The sequence below is a fragment of the Dioscorea cayenensis genome, chromosome 3 (assembly GCF_009730915.1).
Source record: "Dioscorea cayenensis subsp. rotundata cultivar TDr96_F1 chromosome 3, TDr96_F1_v2_PseudoChromosome.rev07_lg8_w22 25.fasta, whole genome shotgun sequence".
In the NCBI taxonomy this organism is placed as follows: Eukaryota; Viridiplantae; Streptophyta; class Magnoliopsida; order Dioscoreales; family Dioscoreaceae; genus Dioscorea; species Dioscorea cayenensis.
In genome coordinates this window covers 7,965,441-7,970,944 of record NC_052473.1, presented here as the reverse complement: position 1 = coordinate 7,970,944, position 5,504 = coordinate 7,965,441, and positions in this window count along the sequence as shown.

The window sequence follows — 5,504 nt, the reverse complement described above, 5'->3', positions numbered from 1 at the left end:
ATTGGACCATCAATTTTCAGTTCGCGTTCTTCTAAGAGTTTCTTTAGCCACACTCCTCGACAACAAGAAGCACAAAAGGAGATATACTCAGCTTCTGTTGATGACAAAGCAACAATATCTTATTTTTTTGAAATCAAAGATACTACTCTAGAACCAATATGAAATGCAATACCTGTAGTGCTTTTTCTATCTTTCATATTGCCTCCCCAGTCATTATCTGAATATCTTTCCAATTTACATGATTTGTTCCTATGATAGAATATGCCAAACTCCATTGATCGCACCAAATATCTAATAATATGTTTTGGTGCTCCAAACTGAACTCTTGTGGGCTTCTACATAAATCGAGACAAGAAACTTACAGGAAAAGAATGTTTGGCCTGGATTGTGTCACATAGATGAGTTTACCAATTAATTTCCTGAAATTGATTGCATCTACTAATTCTGTATCATCAACAGTTTGCAATTTGAGACTTGGATCCAATGGTATTGGAGAGGTTTTGCACTAATTCAAATTGAAACTCTTCAACAAATCTTCAATGTATTTTTTCTGAGACATGTATACCCAATTCATCTTGCTTCACCTCAAGACCCAAAAAAATAAGATAGAAGACCCAAACCTGTCATATCAAATGTTCTCTACATATTTGATTTAAATTACTCTAACATTGATAAAGAAGGCCCCATGTATATCAGATCATCTACATACATGCATACTAGATAAACATCACCTTATTTTCCAATTTTTTTATATAGAGTATGTTCTGTAGAATTCCTCTGAAAACCATGCATCTAAAGTAAGAATCAATCTTATTGTACCAAGCTCTGGGAGCTTGTTTTAAACCATATACGGCCTTGTGTAATTTATAAACCAAATGCTCTTTACCTACAATTTCAAATCCTTTGGGTTGCTCCACATACACCTCAGTTCTCCATTCAAAAAAGCTGATTTCACATCAAGCTGAAAATAACCCTGTTTTTCTGTGCAGCCACAGACAACAATAATCGATAACCTCCATTCTAGCAATAGGAGAGAAGATCTCTTCATAATCCACACCATACTCTTGTGTATAACCCTTTGCCACCAATCTTGCCTTATGTTTTTGAATTTCTCCATTGGGCTTATATTTTGTTTTAAACACTCACTTGACACCAATTTGTTTCTTCTCAGCTGGCAACTCACACAATGCCCATGTTTCATTCTTTTCAATTGATTTTATTTCTTCTTGCATAGCCTGTCTTCACACTGCATTTTTTTCTAAAACTTCAAATAATATAGGATCTGTTACAGCCAATGCAAAAGAGCATGATTCATATAATTCTGTTAAGGTCCTGACTTTCAGTATTGATGATGCATCAATACTGGACTCGCTAGTTGCTTGTTCACATTGTCTTCTAGGTGAATTACTGCTTGTCTTCACCTTCACTATGTGTAACATTAGAATTAACACTACCAGAATTTTCTACTGAGTGTATACTATCTACTTTCATCTCTTGTATCACAACTCTCTTTGTACCATCTTGCATTTCTATCCACTACCAGAATTCATTCTCAACAAGCCTCACATCCCTACAAATTTTCTAAAACTTGGTATATAATTCTGAAGGCTTTAGCATCTGTGCAATAGCCAACAAAAACACCTTTCATTGTTCTATCATCCCATTTCTGTAAATTCTGAGTAGGAAAGGAATATAAGAGAATGCCAAACAACCAAACAGTTTTTAATGTGAAACTCTTGGTTTCACAGGAAACCAAGCCTCATGTGGGGTCTTGTTACAGGTAACATAAGTTGGGGATAAATTAGATACATATGCATTGTTCAAGATTAGATCAGCCCAAAACTTGTTTCACAATTTATTAGCGTGCAACATATTTCTTCTAGCTTTGTCAATTAAGGTTCTATTCTTCTTCTTAGCAACTCCATTTTGCTGAGGAGAATATGAAGCTGTTAACTCATGTTTGATCCCCATTTGATCACAAAATAAAATAAAATCTCTAGGCAGAAATTCAGCCCCTCTATCTGTCCTTAAGATTTTTAATTTATGCCCAGATTGTCTTTCTACAAAAGCTGTACACTTTTGAAAACACTCGAAGACTTCATGCTTAAACTTCAAGATATACACTGAGCACATTCTTGCAAAGTCATCAATTAACAACAGAAAATACCTGCAACCACCATTAGAATCAGTCTGCATAGGACCACACACATTAGCATGCACTAGATGAAAATTTTCTTTTGCTCTCCATGATCTGCCAGCCTGAAAAGATATTCTTGTTGCTTTTCCATACACACAATCTTCACAATGATGATGTACTCTCCACCTCACTCCATGAATCAATTTTACATTAGCATCAGCTAGAGTCACTATCACTAAGCTAATTCCCACAACTTCAACCTCTTTATCATCTCCTATTTGAACTTTGTGCATGTCTATTTCATTTAATTGATAAAATAAAGTATTGTCAGCTATCATATGACTAGAATATCCACTGTCCAAGATCCACATGAATGAATTTTCACTTTCTTCTCCATCATGCACTATAAATAAACTCCCATATTCACTAGACTGTTGATTACCTAAAGAACTTGAGCCTTCATCAGAATGGTCACTGATTGCCTCTTCCTTGCTGCCATAAATTCTAATCACTAGTAGACTATTGTCTCTGAAATTGTCTTTGATCACCAACCTTTGATTGCCATAACCACCACCTCTTGAACATTCACTACCTTTCTCTCCGCCTCTATAATTTCTTCCTCTTCCTCTCATATATTTTCTACCACCCCTTATACTACCTCTTGTTACAAAAGCTTCATCATCATGTTGATATGAAAATTGATTGAATCTTGCTTCATGTGCTTACAAAGACCAGCTTCGTCCATCTAGAGATAATTTGGAAATATCTCTTACTTCTTCAATTGAAATAACGGCATGCACAGATGTTGAAGAAAGACTTCTCATAACCTTTGACACCACTTCACATTCTTTAAATCAATTACCATGCCACTAATTTGATTCACAATTGTCAATACTCGAGTGATATATTGCTGAATTGTTTCTTGCTCCTTCATCTGCAACAAATCAAAGTTTTGTCTCAAGGTTTGTTGTCTCACTGAAAGAATTTTTGAGGTACTTTGGATTTCATTCTTGATATGATCCCATGCTTCCTTAGCTATTTCAAATCTCAGAATTCTGTGTAGAATATTTTCATCAACAGATTGTTGCAGTAGAAACAAAGCTTTGGTATCATTCTTCTCATTCTCTAACCTCTTTGCTTCTGTATCTTCTTTCTTTGCTTTTGTGTCTTCTTTCTTGACCCCTTTTGAAATGATTCTCCACAAATTCTAAGATCTAAAAAATGTTTACATTCGATGGCTCCAATGTTCATATAACTTTTACCTTTGAACACTGGCAAACTTGAATGAGATATCTCTAGTGTGGATGAAGAACTTGAAGCCATATCTTTATTGAACTTTCACTTCACAACACTCTCAACCTAATACCCCTCTACACAATTACTCCACCGGCATAACAATCTTCAACAACTCCACCAACACACCTCACTGTCACAACAACCTAACCACACAACAGAAGCTATTGACAACCAACTTAAGTCACCCTTCACCACAACTCAAACCACCATACTTCAACTTCACTACAGAGGCATACCTTCAATTAATTTCAAACAAAAACACTCACCATGGCTCTGATATCACTGATTTAGAATCTAAGCACAATCAAAAGTTTCACACAAAACCATAAGCTCAAAGACAATGTTAAGAATAGAGGAGAAAATTGGGGAAAAACTTACGAGCTTTCATTCATCCTCAAAAGTAAAATCAGCACACTAAAGCTAAGAAAAACAAAGAAACACAAATTAGATGAGTTACATACTATCATGGCACAAGATAACTAGCCAACACCGATGCCCCAAACTTAAGCTTCTAATCCAAATAAAGTAATCCGAGCCATTCATCCACACACTTGCTTTTTCTCCTGACTATCATCCACTACAACTAACTTTCAAATATACATAAACACTCAGACATTGAACTAACACAAAACACACACTCAAACAAACACACATAACATAACATTCACATTAATCATTCTCTGAACCCAACTTTTCTGTCTTCTTCTTTTCAATACTCTATCTTCAATCACTATTCAATAGTTGGTACTAGTATTTCAAATACAGCTTAAGCAAGCCACATATGCAGTAACCACACAGCCATATAGTAGAGCATTTGATGTGACACTTGAGTGCTATCTGTCCATATATTATTATGCCATGAAGTCACATGTGGTCAAGCAGCGAGGTGATGCAGAACTAGCTCTTATTTCTGTGTTAGGTTCTTTAAATTTTATAGAGATATTTTATTTGATTAAATGATAAACTGTTCAATTGAAATTCGATACAATTGTTGCATTTTATAGCATACATTGATTTAAACTATTATGCATAATATGTAAATATTTGGCATCTACATAAACATAGTTGTAAATATTTTACTGTACTATAAATCCTATAATATTAGTTTTTCAAGGGGTTGGTTCAATTTTATTTTACTGTACATTTAATGCCGTCCTTCTTTAAAAATTTATGGTGTAGAATTAACAAATGTGTGAATTAACATGGCACAACCTACGGCTAGTTTTGTTTGTCATCAACAAGTATTATCAAGAACTTCCTACTAGGACGAAGTTCTAGGACCTTTGCCCAGCAGGTGTGAAGGGTCTAGTCACAAGCGTTGACCACTTTGAACCAAAGCATGGTTTTTTGCTTATCTACATATGGTCTATTTTGAATCGGACATTCTATATTTCGGTCATGGCACAGCCTACGGCTAGTTTTGTTTGTCATCAACAAGTATTATCAAGAACTTCCTACTAGGACGAAGTTCTAGGACCTTTGCCAAGCAGGTGTGAAGGGTATAGTCACAAGCGTTGACCACTTTGAACCAAAGCATGGTTTTTCGCTTATCTACATATGGTCTATTTTGAATCCGACATTCTATATTTCGGTCGCTCACACAATCAAGCTCCACTCATGTTCCCTTTGGCATTGAATCGGTATGATGTGATATTTTCTAACTCAATGCTTGTTAATTGCTGCTTATTGAGTGGTGTTCTGATGGAAGACTCTCTCTATATATATATATGATCAACAACCTACTGGCAGAAGAAGTAAAGATTGAGAACTAGAGTTAAATGGACAATTATGAAACTAATACCATACTATTTTATTATAATTAGTGATCTTTGTCAGAATTTATGCTTTACAGCTCTAGTGAGAGTTATTTCTCACTCATTTTGTAACTACCTAAAATGCAGGTGAGACATGAGATCGAGAAAGCCAAGTTAGAGCTGACATTAGAGCTCCAGAGATCACAAACAATTGAAGAGCCCACTGCCAGAGCAGGAATCACCCCTGAAAGGTATCATGATGTAATAAAGGCCTCCAAACTAGTCATTTTGCTCAATGCGAAACATCCTACTACACA